Consider the following 21,751-nt stretch of genomic DNA (forward strand, 5'->3'; position numbering starts at 1 on the left):
AGGAGAGTAAGTGACCTTGCCCCAGAATGCCCAGAAAAACTATGGAGACAATTATGATGGGACCAGCCTAGATCAATCCCTGCCCTCTCCCACCTCCCCCTCCACCTCCCGCCTCACTACCACTAAGGAGCTCCTAGGACAGGAAAATGGAAGACGCTGAATGGCTTGGCCTGGGTCATGAGTTCTACTCTTTAAGCTGTGGCCCGAGAGAGCAGGAGGGGTGCAGCTGGATGCTACTGGAAATAGGCAGACAGACCCAGAGCAGCGGGCTCCCCTAGCCCCACCCACACGAGCACAATCCCTGTAGGCCTTACTGATTCGTGGAGCAAGTGTGTGCAGCCCCCAGGTGTACGGCTTATTGACTTGAGAATGATGTGGAAAGCAAAGTGTGCTAAGTCATCGAGATTGCCTTTTTCCCCAAGTCATTGCCGTTCACGTTCACAATGGCCAGGAGAACAGAAATATTGGGCTGGAGGATCCAGGAAAATCAGATGCGGAAAAGGAAGTGACAGGAGGACACTGAACGCTTAGGAACTGTAGACAGATACGGTGTCTGAGGCTACTGAGTGTAGGGGCCACAGAACATTCCTTGGGCACCGATGAGGGTTGGGCACCTCTCTGGGGAGGGGTCCCTGGCTCCTTCCCTTGCGGCTGAAATGCTGAGGCTCCGTCCTCCCCCAGGCACTTTGTCTCTTGAGCGTAAGCGGCAGATAATTTGGGGAGGGCGTGGGGAGCTTTGGTCAGCCTGAGGGCTGCCTGGTTTGAGATTGTTTGAGGAGGGCTCCACGGGGCTGAGATCACAGGATCCATCTCTTGGCCCTACTTCCTTCGCGTGGACTCAGTAACTGAGCAAGAGAAAGACACTGGTTAGGTCCTGAGGGTTCTCTATAGGGTAGAGAGGTGTGTCACATCTCAGAAATGGTTCTGACAAAAATAATTCATAATGTTAAGACCTTGGAGCATGGGCAGGGGACATTGTATTCACTGTAGCCCCTGGGTCGTTCAGCTCCATAGCTGATGCTGTTAGGGCCCTGGCCACTCCCCTCCACCTCCCCATTGCCTTATGTGCTAAGAGTTCGCTACAGCAAAGCCGCCGAGGCTCCCAGCCAGAGGGCATTCTGTGGCTCGAAGTGTGCTTGTCCCAGCCCAGGGCAGGGTGGGATGCTGGGCAGGTAACCCTCCTGGAGCAGCCCTCAGCCAGTGATTGGTGGGGGTTGGTGGATCAGTACCCGAGCTGCCACAGCGCCGTCTGCTTTCAGGAGGACACCATCTCTCAGGGGTCCCCCGTGGGTGGTGGGGTGCTGGTAAACCGGCTCTGGTGGTGGAGAGAAGAAGCAGAGAAAGCCCAGATGGTCCCACCTGCCACCAAATCCTCCCCCCTGCCCTGCCGGTTAGGAGAGAGGGAGAGAGGCATGGCTTTGTGTATCCCTCTCTGACAATACAGGCAGCTTTGCCCTCCCTACAGGGACCGTGCTGAGTGTCCATGCAGCGGGGACCAGCACCACCATTGATCCTGGCTCCAGGAAGGAAACCTGGCTGCCATGGCAGCCTGGAAGCTGTCACTGCCTGTCCCGGCTGGTCACACTTCCCGTCCAGCCAACGCAGCCCGGAAGCCTCTCCAATCTGGCCTCAGAGCTTCCAGTCACGCTCTAAGACCCTTGGGCAATGGGCTGAATAGATGGAACAAACAACCCTGAATTCCCCTGCCAGCTTTCCTTCCACAGGGCATCTCACTTTGGTGCCACCTTTATTTTTTCACCAGAAGATGCTGTCTAAGGTTTATTGTCAGAAGGATTCCTTAAAATAACGTTTCTATGGTTAAACAATGTCCCTTGTTTGGAAATACACGGAGCTTATAAAATATGTTCCTGTGTTTTCCTGGATCAGGGCATATTGTAGAGTCTAGGGATTTATTTACAATGAAGAAATTGTTTTTGTGAATTGTGGTTAAACAAAAGGATGGTTGGGGAGTGCTGAGTAAAGGAGACATTGTTTATTATATTAGTTATTTGGGACACAAGCTGGATAAGGATGATTTTACAGGGATTGCGGGGGCAGGTCATTGAATGTAATCATCCATTTCTTTGGGTGGGCACGCTAGAAGTCAGACACTGTGACCTGTACACCTCCTCTTTTCCAAACATTATTTCACCTTTTCTGCTCCAGACTCTACAAAGGAATGTATATCAGCTATTTCCTCATCCTTATCCCCCTTACCCAGGGTTCTGTCACTCTGGCCCTTCCAAAGCCCAGTAATAGGAGATTTGCTGTCCGACCTTCCTTATCTTGCTCCAAGTCTTTGCTTCCAAGGAGCTCTCAGCACTTCAGAGACAGAATATCTCCTTCACCCGTACAAAGTCCCCAAGCAGTGGGGGAACGGAGCGTGTCAGAGTTCACCGGATGAAAATAAGAGCCGAATCCAAAATCTTTCTGCTGTCACAGCCTCATCTTATGAGCTTTCCCAAGTGGCAAAACTGGGGCACAGAGAGGGAGAGCTTATTAACAAGACCCCGTGCTCTGGAGGATACAGGCCGTGGTGTATCTGCCTGTGGTGTAACTGGGAAGGGATGTCCTTACTTATTTAAGGAATCTGTCACCTTCCAGTCCCTAAACTTTCTGCATTTTGAATTTTACTTTTTGGGGAACAGAACTAACATCAATTATTGGGCATGCGTGGCCGTGTGTGGGGAATGGGGCTTGTTAACCTAAACTCTGTACTCCACAAATGCCATTTTAACACCTCTGGAGATCCTGAAGACTCTTCTATCTTTCTGGAGCCCTAGTATAGTGAAAATATCCCTAGAAAGTGTGAGTTCTTGAGTGAAGAATAGTTTGTGAATCTGCTAAATCTGTAGGAATTGGTTGTCTGCCATCAGGAAGAGGATTACAGATGTGTATGTGGGGAAAAGGCAAGGGAGCCAGCTGATGGAGATGGTGTATGGGTTTCATTCCACTTACTTAGCAGTCTTTCCTAGGGCAGGGGACATTTTATTTAGTGTAGCCCCTGGGTAGTTCAGACCCACAACAGATGCTGTTGGGGCCCTGGCCACACCCCTCAGTCCTCTCTAGGCTCTTACATGCGAACGGTTTTCTATTGCAAGCAGCTGAGGCTGCCCACCTGCTATAGACTACATGTTTATGTCCCCCCAGAATTCATATGTTGAAATTCTAAACCCCCAGTGTGATGGTATGAGGAGGTGGCACCTTTGGGAGGTCATGATTGGATCATAAGGGTGGAGCCCTGGTGAATGGGATTAGTGCCCTTATAAGAGTCCCCAGAGAGCTAGCTCCCTCCCCACTTCTGCCATGTGAGGACACAGCAAGAAGATGCTCATTTATGGCCAGGAAGCGGGCCCAAACTTGCAAGCACCTTTATCTCGGAATTCCAGCCTCCAGAACTGTGAGAAATAAATGTTCTCATGTATTTAATATTTCTCTATTAAAAACACCCAGTCTATGGTATGTGTTAGAGCAGCCCTAATGGACTCAGACACCACCTGAGGGCATTCTTCAGCTGGGACTGTACTTGTCCTGTTCTAGGAACACAGGGCAGGTAACCTTCCTGGAGCGGCTCTCAGCCAATGACCGATGGGTGTTGGTGGGTAAACACCCTGGCTCCCCACTGCCCTCTGCCCCCTACCCATCATCTCTCTGAGGCCCCAGCAGGCAGTGTGTGTGTACTGGTAAGCAGGCTCTTTGGGAGGGGATGGGCACAGGTAAGGCCTTAATCTGCAGCATTCGCTAATTTCTGTGGTGTAATACTCCCACCGTGGCAGAATTCAGGTTACCAACAGATGCCACTGAACTCAGAGCTGGGGAGAGATTCACACAATTGGCTCTTGTGAGTCAGTCCCAGCCATTCCAGCACAGCCCTGCCAGCGGGACAGAGGCCCAGTTGCCCCTATTGGTAACCTGCTCATTAACACACCCTGAACTGGCATCCTCCCCTTCCCTGTCTCCATCGCCCACAGCCTTCCCAGTGCTTCCTTGGATCACCTCCCAAGTAAACAACTTGCACCCAAATACTTGTTTCAGGATCTGCTTCTGGTGGAATCCAAATTAAAACTAGATAAACTCATCAGTTGTTGTTCTTTGAACAAAGTGAGCAGAATTCTCCACTGAATGGAGAAATATGTGTCCTCTTGGTCTGGTCCCAGCCTAGATTTCAGCCTCACCAACCCCCGCCTGCCCCCGCAGAGCCCAACACCTTTCTCTGATTTCCTCTCCACCCACGACCACCATGGTTTTGCTACCTGAGCCCTTTCCACCTGGCATCCTCTCCACTAGTGCTTCTCAATCCTCCATTCTTTCTTCAAGTCTATTTCACACCCAGCCTCCTCTCCAAGGCAGTTCCTGGTCGCTCTGGGCAGAATGAACCACTTACGCCTGTTTTGTTCAGTTGTTTGGACCTTGATCATGACATTTACCAAGACTTGGCTTGTGTTAGCTTTACTTGGGTTTGTGTCCTTCCCTTGCTGCCCTGGGAGCCTGAAGGGCAAGGACCACGATCTGAACAGTTTCCAGCTGAGGTGCTGCTGGGTCGTCATCAATCAATGTTTGCTGAAATGAATGAACTTGGTGCCGGCCAGGGTTGTTTACTCCCCAGCTTCTGCTTCAGCTTTCCCCAGGTTGCAGCCAGGAGCATCCCATCCCTGAAGCAGGTGGGCACAGTCATGAATGTGAGCCCAGGGAGGGCGGTACTGAGGGGGTGACTGTTCCGTCCCAAAGGAGAAACAATACCAAGCTCCAAGGAATCTTTTCCAGGTACCCTCAGGGTGTGTTCAGCACGGCAGGGAGAGGTGAGATAGAATCTCAATTCCCCAGATTTCCCTCTGATGAGAGAATAGGGACACCTGGCAGTCACCACAGTCTAGCAAACATTCTCTGATTGGCAAGATCACTGGGGGGGCACTTTAATCTGTTCTTTTATCCATTAGTTCATCAAGTATCAAGTGCCTGGTAGCGTTCAGGGATTAAGAGCTTTGTCTAAACAGCCTGGGCTGCGAACTTGACTTTGTCTCTGTCACAGGCTGGGAGGCTCTGAACGAGCCATTTAACCCCCAAACCTCTATCTCCACTCTGCAAAGTGGAGATAATCCAGTACCCACCTCTCAGGATTTGGGGGGTGTTTGAATGAGATGAGGTATGTGAAATGTACAGTGTTTAGTACTTGGTACAGGTACTAAATATATATCAGTTATTATTGAAATAAAAATGTGAGCCAATCTCTGTGCTAAGCTCAAGGAGTGATCATTTGAATGAGATGCAGCCTCTGCCCTTAGGGAGGTCACAGTCTAGGGGGAGAGACCAACAGCAGACTTGTTACCCCAGTGCAGGGTGCTAAGTGGTTGAGAGTGAAGTTTGCAGGGGGCTCAGGGAGCCCAGGGGAGGAGACCTAGGCAACAGGCCCCCAGCCAGGAGCTGTCCCTGAATTCCTCTTACTTTTGATAAAAAATGTTTTGTTTGGTGAGAACTCTCTCCCTTCCTGTTCTTACTCTGACATAATGGAAGAGGCTGGCTGGGATAGAGCTAATATTGATGGAAAAGGCAGGACGGTGGGGAGGTGCCGGGGGCCTCTCAAGCCATCTTTCCCCGTAAGTCCTATGCCCATAAGACAGGAAGGTGCGGTGAAGGGGTCACCGAGGCCCCCGCTGCACTCTATGTTAAATCGCTCAACCTCAGGGAATGAGGGCTGCCTCGTCCGAAAGAACACTTCTTCCTCGGAGGAATTCTTGGATTTTCTCCCAGCTACTTAAACGCCTTGATTTGTTTAATCCAGGAAATAAATTGTAAAAGGGGAACTTTCTTACTCAGCATCTAGTATCTCTTGGCTTCACGAAAAGCTAGAAATGATATGGCCCTTTTAGGTCTAAGGAAACTGTGGTTTGCAATGGAGCAGGGAACGATTTTACTCACCAGGGGCAATTTACAATGTCCAGAGGGATTTTTGGTTGTCCCACTGGGGCGGTGCCACTGGTATCTAGTGTGACAGAGGCCAGGGGTGCTGCCAAACATCTTACAATGCACAGGACAGCCCTCGCCACAAGGAACTATCCCGCCCAAAATGCTAATAGTGCTGAGGTTGAGAAACTCTGTTCTAAGAGAATGAAGATCAAGGAGTGCGCATTCACCTGTGTGTGTGTGTGTGTGTGTGTGTGTGTGTGTGTGTGTGTGTGTGTGTGTGTGTGTGCGTGTGTAAAAGAGCAAGACACATGGGTAGGGTGTGAGGAGGATGGCTCTAGAGTATTTTTCAAATGTTCTAGAAGGCAATGGAGTGTAATACCACGTTAGACCTTCCTGTGTCGGAATCAAATTTGCCACTGGTCAAGTCAATTAACCAGTAAAAATTCATATTTAGTTTCTAATGGGAGGTGACTGGGAAATAGAGATCTGTGAACAACAGAGTGAAGCCTGAGTCGACGAGAAGATGTTCGTGGTACAAGCTGAAGCTCAGGGATACGTTACACCCTCGTGTCTGGTCCTCTGATGGCAGCTGGGGAAATCCAGCTTTCAAAATGTCAAACACAACAGTTCAGGAGTTGTGGCGGGAGGGTGTGGAGTGGAGGAGAGCCTGATGATTGCAAATAGGTCTCCCCGTCCTACCAGCAACAAGCAAGTGGAGTTCAAAATAAACAGGGGGTCCTCCTACCGGGAGGCACAGACGATGCTGATCGGTTTGGAGGTTCATTAGTGAGCATCTGGTGGGGGGGTCCCTCGCCCAGCCCTGGATTGCTTGCCTGCTTTTTCACTGAAGGGGAAGCGGTGGCCATAAAACATCTATCCTGTGGGCTCCAGGGTCCCAGGCAGTCTGAGCCACGGCTTCTCATGCAGACTTGCAAAGCAAGTGGCCTGAGGCCTTTGCCCCCTTTGCAGATATCAGGCAGTTACTCTCCTTTTGAAGTGGCTGAGCATTCCAGGGCTTTGGACACTGTGCAGACTTCTCATCAAGATGGGTCTTGTTCAAGTCACTATTTATTTTAACCTTTCCTGCTTGCAGATAGCTGCTCCATGCCCAGCTGTAAAGACTCTTCATTTCAGCCTCTGGCTGTAGGGCATTTCCAGTGTGGATTGTCCGGGTGGAATGCAGTCAAGGCCGATAACCCTGAATGTAGGTGGTCACCACACTTCCTGTGTAGCAGAGAGGACCTAAAGCTTGTTCAAGGCATCCCAGATCAGGAAAAGACCCCATGATACCCATATATTTGGATTGAGCCTAGGAAAAAAAATACAGGCCTCCATGGGATAACCTCCATCTTTCTCCAGTTTGATCACTTGGATTAATGGAGGTGTCACTATTTTTTCCAATTACTGAATTAATTGTTTTAACATTTCTTGAGTGTCCATCACGTTCTTGACAATGTAATTAGATCCTAAAGGCTCCCAGGTGGAGCGGTGGTGAGAAGAGAAGGGAGAATACACAACCTCTCAAGGAGCTTGAGGATGGTGTGTAGGACACACAGAGCCCTGCTCTTTTGTGAAATGAAGGCTATGAGGTGGTGGAGGAGGGGCTTAAATAGACTTTGCTGGCCATGAGGTGTGGAGCCCAACAGGGGTTGGGCACTGTGTTGATTTTCTTAGATCCCCAACAGACTATGTGATTCAGTAGACTATAGATTCGGAAGCTGCAGTCCATTTAAAGATGTCTTAGGTAAGACTTTGCAATCCTTTGGTAGAACTGGTTAAGGACATCAGAGAAGGCTTTTTTTTTTTTTTTTTTTGGTGGATCCAGTCTATTCTGAGTCTGGGGCAAGCTGTCAGGTTGGTTTCTACTCACAGGTCAATTCTAGGCACCATTGAAAGAAGGGTTTTCAGGAGGAATCTACACTTGGCAGAAAAGTGTTCTGATTGATTATTGCTGTCTGCCAGCGTCCCAAGACAGTGGAGTATACAAGTGTGTGACACATCTTTGCCATCCTGGGTAAAACTGTGAGCCTTCAAAGCAGCCCGCTGGGTGTGTGTGTCTACCCTTCTGCCTGCTATGTGAACTTTAGTGGGGTTCACATCCTGGTGGAACGGTTCTTGCTCGTTAACACTCCCTCTGTCCCCCACCAAAGAGGATGTTGTGAAGCTCATGTTACAGAAGACCTTGAATAAGGGGAAAGAGCTGCAGTTGGGCCACAGATACAACACTTCATCTCTCCTAACCTCGAGCTGTCTCTGGATGCTGCTGGCATGTTTTTATCTCCACGGGAAGTGGCGCTTTGCTTGGTCCTTGCAGGTCTCCGTGAACACTTTGCATTGTTACTGAGACCATATAACTCTTTAAAGAGTCCCCCCCAAAACCCTGATTTAGAGTTTATTGTTTTGCTTTCTCTTGTCTTATTAACTTTTTGATATATTGAATTGCGGCTAGAGTAACTTAATTTGACATATCTAGAGGATCTAAAATTAGAGCTTCAAGTGCTTTTGAAACACAGCTAGAGAAATCTTACCTTGAGGAGGATCTTTAGATGGATTTGTGGCACATTTCTGAATAACCTGCTGCTAACCCTGCAGAGAAATTTGTTACCACCCATGAGTGAGTGTAGATCAAATATTCTCCCCTTTACTTTAAAAAGTAATGTTGCTTATTTATTTTTCTAAATACAAAGGCAAAACAATATGCATTATAAAACATTTGGAAAATATAAAGAAGTATACATATGAAAATAAAAATCGTCATTTTTTTCCTCCACCAGGGCAATAATCACTGGTAACATTTGGCTGTTTACTATTCCAGTCTTTTTCTATGCACATACAATTGATATGCATTTAAAAATAATCTTTATAAATATATGCTGTATTTAATTTTATACCATCCTTTTCCACAGCACTGTAACAGTTTCCTATGTTATTACATATTCATCAAAAGCAAGATTTATAAACACTGCATTATGTTCTCTGATATAGATTCAACACAATCCATTTAACCAAAGTGCTCAACATAGATTATCACCCTTTTTTAAAAAGTATGAATGTACTTCTAAAAAGTATGAATGATGGCAAGTAGATAAATATTTGATAAATGTTTGACTGCAAATTTGATTATACCCTTAGGATAATTACTAAAAGGGGAATTACTGAGGCACCAGACTCAAGCATTTTCAAAGTTCTAGAAACTTTGCTTCCTTAGAAACATAGTTTCCTTAGAAAAAAATACTGTTCACAGTTCTAGCAACACTGAATATTGTCATTAAAACTGTTTAATTTTAATTACATTTTAATTAAATTTAAGATGTAATAGAAATAATATCTCATTCTGCTGTGCTTTTTTTTTATTAAAGTGTAGTTGACTTACAATATTGAGTTTGTTTCAAGTGTACAGCAAAGTGACTGTTATGCATATATACATTATTTTTCAGATTCTTTTTCATTATAGGTTATTAAAAAGAAATTGAATATAGTTCCATGTGTTACACAGTAAACCCTTGTTATCTATTTTATTTATAGTAGTGTGTATCTGTTAATCCCATACTCCTAATTTATCCACTCCCCCGACCTTTCCCCTTCAGTAACCATAAGTTTATTTTCTCTGTCTCTGCAGTGGTTTTAAAACATGTCCACAAATTCTCTAACTCCTCCCATGGAGCTGTGGGATCTGTATCCGTCCCCATGAGTCTGGTTTGATCTTAGTGACCCACTTGCCATCAATAAAATGACAGTACAATGCCAGGGATGTGATGCTATGTGACCACCCAGGTTTGGTCAGAAGTGGCCACCTAGCTGTCATTTTACACTTGCTTACAAGCCAGCTGCCATGGAATAAGTCTCTCCACCCTGAGACCTCTGTGCTGGAGAATCCACATGTAACATTATCCCATGTTACAGCCCAGCTGAGCTCCCAGCCCACAGCCAGCCTCAACTGCTGGCCAAATGGATGACCATCCTTTTTTGGTGGTTTATTCATATCACTTGCCAATTTTAAAATGTAGTGATTTTCTCAACGATTTAAAAATATCTTATGGTTCATTAAGAATAATTATAATACCGGCTGAATATACTTTTCTAAGTTGTCATTTGCCTTTTTAAAATTCTATTTTGAAAATTATACAATTGCTATGTAGTCAGACTTATTGTTTCGTTTGTGTTCTCATGAATCATTTCTGGTTAGAAAATGCTCCTTCCAGAGCTCAGCTGTTCACCTACATTTTTGAGTGTTTTCCTTCCTTCCTTCCTTCCTTCCTTCCTTCCTTCCTTCCTTCCTTCCTTCCTTCCTTCCTCCCTCCCTCCCTCCCTCCCTCCCTCCCTTCCTTCCTTCCTTCCATGTTTACACTTAAATCAGTCTATAGCTATTTTCGTGTTTGATAATAATTTGGGTTGATGGCTGAATTTTCCAATATTATTTATTGAATAATAATTCCTTACCCATTGTCTTGCTGCTTATTGCTAATTTTATCATGATACACACACACACACACACACACACACACGTTGTAGAGTCCAATCAAACATCTGCTCTGTTTGATTTGCTGTTGGTCCTTGTTCCAGCAAAATACTGCTTTAAATTCTGATAGACCAAGTTATGCATTATTTTTTAAATTCCAAATTAATTTTTAGCTATTCTTCCTTATTTATTCTTCTAGAAGGCCTTTAAAATTATCTTTTAAATTAAGTTCAGCATTTTAGTTATTGGGAAATAACTGAAGTCTTTATTGTGCTTTGGTTTTTGTCTTGCAACATGATACCTTTCTCTATTTCCTCAGACCTTCTTGTGACTACCAGAGGGTCTCTATCATGTTCCATTTGTTGGGAACCTATATGTAGCCGTCAAGGGCTTTAGCATCCCATGGACCTGGACTTGAGCACTGGTTGCTAAGTACTAGCTGGAGAACCTTGAATAAATCACAACTTCTGTGGCCCGCCAGATTCTTCATCTGTAAAATGGAATAAAACTCCAAATAACATCAGCATTATTAGTTTTAAAAGATGAAGAGGTCAGTCCATGCTGTCAAATACTCCCATTACCTCTTGCCCTTCCCTCCCCCTGCCTCACATGTCACACTTCAGCCGTGCACACCCCTCCTCTTCTGTGCTGTTTTCCCCATACCTGTGCCCTTGCTCATTCTCTTTTGCCTGGAAGCCTCTCCCCACCATCTTGTGCTGGCCACACTCCTCCACATCCTCTAAGAGCCAGCTCAGGAGCCACCTCCTCAGGAAGCTCTCCATGATTGACCGTCCCCCCCCCCCCACCTGCCAGCACCTACAGCCCCCTAAGGCTGTAATAGGTGCCTGTTGCTAATCGCTCGCAGTCTGCAGGGCACGTCTCTCTCCGTTGCACTGACCACTTTGTTGTTGGGTTGTCTGTCTTCCCTGCTAGTTGAGGACTGTGTCTTACTCTCTTATATTCCTGGTACCAGCACCCTGCCTGGCCTTTAGAAAACTCAGGAGCACTCACTGCACTTCAGTGAATTGCATGGACTGGATTGAACAGTGCTTCTCTCGTGGGTCATCCACTTTAAGTGGAGTGCTAAAGGTTTGGGGTGGGAGGAAAGGAATGATGACCAAGCAAGCCAAGCAGCAGAATCTGCCCTCGTGATTAAGAGGAAGACACACGTGGTAGCCAGACTGCCTTCGCCTTTCAGATGGGGGAGGGCGGGGCAGTTTGATCCAGGGGCTTCTGAGCAGCTTCACTTTGAAATGGAAATGGCTCGCCCTTGCAGTGCGGCCCTTTCTTAAGAGCTGGCCCCGTCTCTTTCCTTCGGATAAGGACGGCCAAATTCAACATGCAGGAGAGATGGATGCGGAGACACATGTGTCACTCCCAGGCAGCTCCCGGCTCCCGGCTCCAAACAAGGCCCCACGGAAAGATCAAAGGCTGCACATGGCCCGGCAGTGACAAATTTATGAAGTCCCGTCATCCGCATGAAAACATTGTGTATTTAATCTGCCCAGTGGAAATAAATCAATCTCAAGTTTCTGTTGAAGGAATTGCAAGTCAGCTACACTTCTCCATAAAGATGTAAGGGATCTGTTTAAAGCCACTTTACCTCTTTCAAAGAATCGAGGTTTTCTCTTCGCCATGGAGGCATCTCAATGCACCTTTGTATTCCCCTTTTCACAAGTCCTGAACATCTAGCTTTCAGTGAGTATACAAGCTTTGTTATTACACTTAGATTTACAAACAAAATTGTTGGCACAGGAAAGCCTGTGGTAGGTAGGACAGACCACCCGTAAGTATGCGTATGAAAGCCCAGTTGGAAAATCTCCTCTGTCAGCCAAAAGTGTGACTGCATTTCTAAAAACTTGGCTGTTCTCTTGGTGGTTGAAACAGTGAACCTTTTTGTTCATTGAATGATGAAAAAACAAGTATGCCAAAAAGTGCCTTTTCCTAAAGGGTTTCAAGACTCCTAGCTATTTTTGACTTTTCTCTCAGGGCTTGAGAACATTGAACAAATGTGAATCAGAGATGCTTTATTGTTTCGTGTGTACGTCGGAGATTTCAGATCATGGCCAACAAGTGTTGGCCCATTTGCCTGCCATGTGGCTTACAATAAGGCCTCTTTCTGCCCATGTCTTCTTGTCACAGGCAGGGATGGATACTGGATGTATTGCCTTTGCTTCTCGAGGATGTGGGAGAGAGGTTGGGCATTGGATGAGAGGGAAAGGGAGCAAGATCTTTCATCCTGGAGAGTCCATCATGCAACATGGCTGACCAAGGCTCGGTCACGTGGTTATGCAAGGGAGAAGCTATGTCTCCGAATTGGGAGAGGACTAGTATCTCCTAGTAACTAGGAATTTCATGAGTTTTCTACTTCTAACCAGCTGGGCTAACAAAATCTCCAAATGTTATGTGTATATGTATGCGTGTGTGTGTGTGTGTGTATGTATATATACACACACATATATATAATGTAGTTGACAATAATTACATATATGTACTATGTAATACTATATATAGTGCTATATGTGTATATGGATATGTAATACTTTATAGGACATAGTTGACATAATTTCTCTGCCGTATAGAGTCTGTCATACCCTCTGATAGACTGAAAAACATTTTTTGAGCTAGGTTTTTTTTTTAATGATAAAGTAATTACATGTACAAAGCAAAAAAATTCAGAGTATGAAAAACTCCGCAATAAAAAATTACTCTCCCTTTTATCCTGGTTCCCCAAGTCCCCTCCACACGGCATCCACTGTTAATAGTTACTTTTCAAGCAAATCCTTCCGGAGTAGTTCTATGAACATGCATGCACGCGCACACACACACACACACACACACATTCAAAGCATAGAGCTGAACAAAATGGTAGCGTACTGGATTGTTCTCCACTTTTTTCTCTTGATGATTTATTTTGGAGATCCTTCTCTAATAGCTCATGTTCATCTACCTTTTTCTTTTTAATGACTGTGTAGTGTTCAAAACTGGAGGTAACACAATTCTTGCACCAGCCCTCACCAAAGGGTACGTAGTTCATTGACAGCTCTCTGTTACAATAAATAGCACTGTTTTTTATCTTCCATGTGCAAATATATCTCTAGGAGAATCTCCTATGTGTGGCTTATCAGTGTTAATGGGTATATGCATTGCAATATATTATGATTGTCATTATCATTTATTATTATTATTATATTCTTATAGATATCCAAAGCCCATTTACTCACCCTCCAGTGAGTCAACAGCACCTGTTTTGTTATCCATTCATCAGCCCAGTGTGTTTTGAATTTCAGTCTTTGCCAATCTGATGAATGAAAAATGCCACATTAAATGTTAAGGTCTTTTAAAGACAGAGTCTTTGTTGCTTTCCCATCGTACTATAACACTGTAGGGCTTAAACACCCCTTAGAGATAATTTAGTCCAATTTTCTCATTTGATGATTTTACATTTGAGGAAGAAAGTTCAGTGTGGGAACTGCCCTCTGCCTGGCCATGCAGCACCGCCCCAGAGACCCTCACTACCACCACCACCAATGCAGAGCCAGCAGCAGAGCTAATGCAGGGCTCATGTAGAAAATGATGTTTAACTACCTCCATTAGTGGAATTTCAAGTATGAAGTCACTGAAGTGATGTGTGAAGGCAAATTCTCCCCATATATGATCTGTATTTCCAACATTTATTTCTCACAGCTCTGGAGGCTTGGAAATCTAAGATCAAGGTGCTGGCTATTCCGTGTCTGGTGAGAACTTGCTTCCTGGTTCATAAATGACCATCTTCTTGCTGTATCCTCACATGGTGGAAGAGATGATGGAGCTCTCAGGAGTCTCCTGTATAAGGGCACTTATCCCATTGATGAGGCTCCACCCCCATGATCTAATCACCTCCCAAAGGCCCCACCTCCAAATACCTTCACTCTGAGGATTAGGTTTCAACCTATGAATTTGTGGAGGACCCAGACATTCAGTCTATGGCACTCCCTGAGCAGGAACCAGAGGCAGGTGGACAAGGGTTCTAGTTCTAGTTGTCTCTTCACTAGTGTTGCTGTTTGGGGCAAGCTACCTGATTCCTCCAAGCCTCAGTTTCCTCATCTGCAAAATGGGGATAATGATAGAATCCGCTTCTGATGGTTTCCATGAGGATTAATAACACATGAAAAGCATTTGACACAGTGCCCAACAGATGGTTAAGCCCTACTATATGAAGGTGTCCGTGTCAAAGTGTTGTTATTTTCTGTTCTCATAAGTTCATTTCTGCTAGTCTTCAGCCCAGCGGTCTCTGCTCTTCGTTTCTTAACCTGAACTTCTTCTTGTTCTCAGACCACTCTCCTGGACAAGCATTATCTAAAATAGATATGTTGTCAGGGAAAGGACTCCCTCTTGGAATAAATAAGCCACACGTCACAGGAAGGCATGTGAAAGACGCTCCCCAGAGAGGATGCACCCTCTCTTGGTTTTGCTGAAGCAGCTCTGGGAGACTTAGATGGTGTGGTGGTGTCTGTAGCCTCAGTTCATCCAAAGGTGTCTGGGAAGGGGGGAGACGTCAGGGTTTATCTCGACTTCTGCAGAACCAACCACGAGAGTCCTTCAGGCCTGTAGACAGCACAGTGTTGCTCTGAACCCTCTGACATTCTCCACTCATGTTTAATTTCAGAAGCTGGGCACCCTCGGAGATGAAACCCATGTGACAAAACAACCACCTAGAAGTGTGATTGGGATAAACATAACTTTTCTAGACTGTGGAATGCCAAGTAGGAACTATTTCCTTTCCATATTTTAAATCTAAAATCTCTATGTCTTTCAACAATTTTTTTCTCTCTCCTTCTCTTGTCATGGTACAGTCTGTGGTCTGACTTCTGAGTTTTTGAAGCTGGTGGTTGATTGTAGTTCTTGGATTCGGGTAAACAAAGTGTGTGTGTGTGTGTGTGTGTGTGTGTGTGTGTGTGAGCATCTCTTCTTATTAGCCATTCTCTTTATACCAGTAAGAGAACAGTTTTCTAGGAGATTTGCTTGTTTCTAGGGACTATAGGGGACATATTATGTGTGACCAGGTTGCAGATTAGGATTTCTATAACCTGCATGTTTTTTGGCCTCCTCACAAAAATGTCAGGTATTTTTGATAGAACTGAAACTGTTGCTACATCCGCTCCTTTGCTAGAAAAGATTCAATGTAAAGATTAGTTATAGGAACAATAGTCCCTTTTTCACCTAATTTCTATGTTACACATTCTTCTGATTTTGCTAGCACTGCCTCCTCCTAAACAATCAGGGCTCTGTCACAGAGCTTTCAACCATGTTTCAAGCACCTTCATCACACACACACACACACACACACACACAAGTACAATGTGGACACTTAGCCAGCTTCATCCATAAGAAATCTGTAGAAAAATATAATTAACTCTTGTTAAGAGAATGTCAAGGGTAAGAGGCTGGTGGTTAAGAGATCAGGGCTCTAGAGATGGAGGGGCCCCTGCCTCACTGCAGTGGGTTGTTGCCCTTCTGGCTCCTGTTTCATCATCTACATGACAGAACTAGATTAGATGATTTAGATTGGGGGTGGAGCCCTTCCATCTATGTTACACCTGAATCCCAACTTCTTGCTGCTGTTTGTTTATTCCTTATTGGTTTACTCGTGGAGTTTTTCCCCTCATTTTTGAACACATAAAACAAAATAACAACATCAAGGTAACAATCATTTTATTTCCATCACCTCAGATTTATAGGTTGATATGTATGCATCTAGAATCTCTTTCTCTCCTCTTGCCCTCTTTTAAAAATCATGCTATTGATATAGTAAATGTGTTATATGCTCATATTAAACAAAAACTGATACGCTCAACACAGAAAAGTACAAAGATGAAAGTTGAAAGAATAAATATGAAATCACATCCCCTAGAAACAAAAATTCTTAAAACAAAGTGAATATCATTTCTTCCATATACACATACAAAAGTATTGACAGACATATTAAGTTGGTGGATGGAAATTGTTTGTAAAGATGGATTTAATCTGTACATATTCTTTTATTAAGTACTTAAATTTAACTCTGAGTTTAAAAAAAAGAAAATCTGAATTGAAATAGAAGGTTTTGTTGGACCACAATTTTTTTGTATGTTATGAAAGATTATTTTCTAAAAGAATTCTCTAAGGCTAAAAAATTAATTTTTACCTTATGAAAAAAAGAAATTATTGGCTCATGTCACTAGAAAGTCCAAGGAAAAGGTGTTAATTCTAGATGCAGCCGGATCTAGAAATGGCAACGAGATCATCAAGTGTCTATACCTCTCCCTTCACCCATGTCTCTTGCTCTGTATTCTGGTTTGGTTCATGCACACGTGGTGGCAAACCTTGCTATGGGCAGCTCCACACTTACGTTATACAAAAATAGAGATGCTGGAATTGTCAAGAGATTGGAGTCATTGCATCTTCTGTGGTTAACTACTTGCTTCAGTTTTAGACAATATTTGCTGACTTCCTGGTCTAAAAGATAGGATCATTAGCATCATCATATTTCTTTTCTTATCTCTTCCTACTAGATACCAGTTTTTCATGATTACTCTGTTTACATCATCCAGATTTATAACATTCACATTTATCATCATAATTTCCACAGTTGTTTAGTGTTGGTTTGACATAAAAATGAATTCAGTGCTCGCTACCACTCATTTGAATGTGGTTCTCTATTCTTTTTCTTTTTTTAACAGTTCAACTGATTTATCTTTGAAGACCTTAATTTTGAATACATTTATGAGTCAGTAGAACAAGTGGTAATTTTTTTAAACATATGTTTCTAAAGCAGTGATAAAAAGTCATCTATTTAATTACCTAACTCATTTGATATATCACTTTTAAAAAGCATTCAATCTGTTTCTTTAAAAAACATTTTGGATTCTCCGGTCCTATAGATTTTCCTTACTCAATCTACAATGTCAGGGTTCCCTTTCTCTACGTTTCTTATTAGAAAAGGGAGAGAGATCCCTCTTTCTGATTGTATCGCCTTAAATTGTAGGTGATATACGACTAATTTTTCTCCCAGTTTTTCCTCAGAGTTAATGATGATCTATTTTTTTTTAAACCTCTTTATTGGAGTATAATTGCTTTACATTGTTGTGTTAGTTTCTGCTGTATAACAAAGTGAATCAGCTATATGTACACATATATCCCCATATCACCTCCCTCTTCCATCTCCCTCCCACCTTCCCTATCCCACCCCTCTAGGTGGTCACAAAGCACCGAGCTGATCTCCCCGTGCGATGCAGCTGCTTCCCACTAGCAATCTATTTTACATTTGGTAGTGTATATATGTCCATGCCACTCTCTCACTTCATCCCAGCTTACTCTTCCCCCTCCCCGTGTCCTCAAGTCCATTCTCTAGTAGGTCTGCGTCTTTATTCCCGTCCTGCCCCTAGGTTCTTCATGACCATTTTTTTTTTTTTTTTTTAGATTCCATATATATGTGTTAGTATACGGTATTTGTTTTTCTCTTTCTGACTTACTTCACTCTGTATGACAGACTCTAGGTCCATCCACCTCACTACAAATAACTCAATTTCATTCCTTTTTATGGCTGAGTAATATTCCATTGTACATATGTGCCACATCTTCTTTATCTATTCATCTGTCGATGAACACTTAGGTTGCTTCCACGTCCTGGCTTGATGTCACTATTTTGATTTATCATAATTGGTGGGATTTTGTTGTCAAGCAGCTTTTTCAAAATTGTTCATTATTAGTGTATGCCCAATGTTTTTTTTTTTTAAGTTTGAGATTGTTTCTATGTTGCTTTTATACCTGAACGATATCTTAGGTAGGTAAAATTTTCTTGGGACACACTTTCTTTACTTTGGGCATTTGTCATTGTGCCAATGTCTTCTGGCTTTAAATTTTGCTAAGGAGAACTCAGAGGCCGATTGGATTCTCCCCTCCATCCCCACACCCCTCACCACACTTATAGGTACTTTTTACCTGCTTTTTTGCTTGACAAATTATTTCTTTATCCTTTAAGTTTAATAATTTAAAAAGTGTATGTCTTAATGTTAAGCATACTCCTTCATATTTTCCTGGAATACTGTATACTTCTTTCAGTGGGTGGATTTGGGTCTTTCTTCATTGGGAGGCATCCTCATACACTATATATCTAAATGTATCTTTATCTTCAGTTGTATTCTCTAAGTTACCGATTATTTTTAAGTTGGATTGTTTTTACTGACTTCTATCTTTATTAGCTTTTTTTCATTGTTTTCCCATCTTAGTGAATTTTTAAAAACTTTGTATTTAGGTGAATTATTTCAAACCTCGGTAACAGTTATATAAATTTATATTTTACTTTATATTTACCATTTCTGGTACTCTTTATTCCATCTTGTAGTTCCAAGTTTCCTTCTATTGTCATTTCTCTTTAGCTTAAAGAACTTCCTTTAGCATTTCTTGTAGAGCATGTCTGCTGGAAACAAAATTTCCCAGCTTTCATTTATGTGAAAGTGTCTTTATTTCATCTTAAATTTCGAAGGGTATCAACTCTGGATATGGAATTCTGGATCGACAGGTTTTTTTTCCCCCTTTCAGCAATTTCATGGTGATGTTTCATTGTCATCTGGCATTTACTGGTTTTGGAAATGGTTCAGTAGCCATTCAAATAATTGTTCCTCTGGATGTAATGTAATTTTTTTTTCCCCTCCCCTGGCTGCTTTCAAGATTTCTCTTTATTTTTGGTTTAGTAGTTTAATATGATGAAACTTGGTTTGATTTTTTTTTTTTCTGTATTTACCCTCCTTCAGATTTGCTGAATTTCTTGGATCTGTAAAATAATGTTTTTCACCAAATATGGGGAAATTTGACCTTTACTTCCTCAAATATGTTTTTCTGTCCTACTCTCCCTCTACTTTCCTTTTAACACTACAATCACAAATATATGTTAGACTACTTGATATCGTCCAACAGGTCACTTGGTACTGTGGAATGGAATTACAATTTTTTTTGGAATTCCAATTCCAAATGCAATTCCAATTCCAAATTGGAATGTCTTCCAACTGTTTTTTCTTTTATTCATACTGAATAATTTCTATTGTTCTGTCTTTAATTTACTGACCCTTCCCTTGGCCATCTCTAATCTGCTGTTAAGACACATCCAATACATTTTTCATTTATTATATTGCATTTTTGATTACAGGATTTTCATTTGGTTCCATTTCTCTGCTGAGATTCCCCATCTTGTCACTATGACTGTATATTTTTAATTTTTTAGACATATTTTTACTATGTATTTTAAAGTCTTTGTCAACTGACCCCAACATTTGTGTCATCTTGGGATCAGTTTCAATGACTACTTTGACTCCTGAGTATGGGTCACATTTTCCTATTTCTTTCATGTCTAGTTTTGCTTTGTTTTGTCTTTATTATGGCTGATATATTATAGGGCCCCTGGATTCAGTTATCTTCCTCTGAAGAGTGTGGATTTTTATTCTAGTAAGGAGTTAAATTACTAGCTAATCACCTTGAACTTGTGGAAGCTTGGTTTTATACTTTTTTAGTATGAGTCTATTTTGGTTTTGACTTTTGTCTAAAGGTAAATCCTTGCTTCTAGAACATAGTCTTTATTCCTAAGGATGACCCTTCTGGGATTTCAATGAAAAAACCTGAGGTATTTACCAAGACCCTATAATCTGGCAGGATTCAAATTCAACACTGTCTCCCCTGATGTGGCCAGCAGCTGAAATCTAGGCTCAGCTTTTTCAGGCTTCTAGCTGTTTCTTTCTGCCAATCTTTGGAGTGTCTTTATCTATGTGCAATTCAGGAGTCAGCCAAAGATTTGGGGAAATATATATGCATATTTGGGGGCTCTCCACTCAGGCTATCTGTGATTTCCCCTCCTGCTTTCAGATGCTCTGGCAGCCCCAAATTCCATCTTCTAACACCTCAAGCCAATAAATTTGTGGTTTTCTGCTTGATCGTTACCCACCCAGCATTCTGCAGACTGGGGAGTGCCCTCAAGGAGAAAGTCATATGAACATAGTTCTTACCTCCATATTCCAAGGGTTGAATCTCTTCCAGTTCTGCCTGATTTAGGTTGTCCTCCAGCATCTTTAAATAGATGGTTTGTATATTTTGTCCAGAGTTAGTCAAGCACAAGCTTCCTCATCATGATTGGAACTGAAACACCATAGTCATTTGATTTTAAATAGTATCTATTCTGTACAATTAGTCCCATAATGAATTGTTACTGTCCTCATCTTTTTTCCCTAGGTCTGAACCTCCATTTTTATCTCACTTCTGTGGATTTAACATCTTATGGTCATCGCTTTAAAAAAATTTCAGACTTTCTGTTTATTCAGGAGCCTGACAGACTCAAAAGGGGGTCTGCCACATTAAGATGTAATTAACAGGAGAATAAGCCCTACTTGGCAACATAGTTGAGTCATTCCCAGTTATTTCCAATGTCGTATTGCCCAGAGTTGGGTTATCATTGGTTCCTTCTTCCATATACGATTGTGTTAATTAAGACTCCCTTTGTTGCAAATGACACAAAATCTGTCTCAGATTGGCTTGAGCATGAAAAGGAAAGTTACTGACGTGCATGAAAAGGAAAGTTACTGACGTGCGTGAAAAGTCCAGGGATATGTCATTTCACATGCTGCTTGATCCAGGAGCTCAAATGAAGACTCCGTTTCCCTCTCTCTGTCTCTCATCTAGACCCTCGGAACAGTGTGGGCTCCATTCTCAACAGATTCTCACCTAATGGTGGAAAGATGGCCACCCAAGCCTCACTGTGGTCCAGGTTCGAGTCCAGTAGAATATGAGGGACTGAATGTCTCTCAGTAAGTGTTGTTGCCTCTCACGGGCTCTGGCTGCTCATCCCTTGTCTCTGAACCACCCACCGTGCCAGGAGAATATGGTCCTCTCACTGGCAGCCTTGGGTCAGTGGCTGCCTCTAGTTGCAGGGCTCTAGTTGCCTCCACTGATGCACACAGATTGCTGGTGCAGGAAGAAGCAGTTTCCCAAAGAAAAACTGTAATGATGTCAACAGAAGACAGGTCCTCGGACTGTTGAAGGCCATAGAACAACAGATAATTCTTTACCTCAGAGTAGTGTGTTGGTTGCCTGGCTAGTTCCAGGTATTACTTTAAAAATCAAAGGTCCTGAAGTCTGGGAGCCTGATTCTTCCAGCTTTTGCACAGCAAAGGAAAACATAAACAAGACGAAAAGACAACCCTCAGAATGGGAGAAAATATTTGCAAATGAAGCAACTGACAAAGGATTAATCTCCAAAATTTACAAGCAGCTCATGCAGCTCAATATCAAAAGAACACACAACCCAATCCAAAAATGGGCAGAAGACCTAAATAGATATTTCTCTAAAGAAGATATACAGATTGCCAACAAACACATGAAAAG

The sequence above is a fragment of the Eubalaena glacialis genome, chromosome 1 (genome assembly GCF_028564815.1).
Source record: "Eubalaena glacialis isolate mEubGla1 chromosome 1, mEubGla1.1.hap2.+ XY, whole genome shotgun sequence".
In the NCBI taxonomy this organism is placed as follows: Eukaryota; Metazoa; Chordata; class Mammalia; order Artiodactyla; family Balaenidae; genus Eubalaena; species Eubalaena glacialis.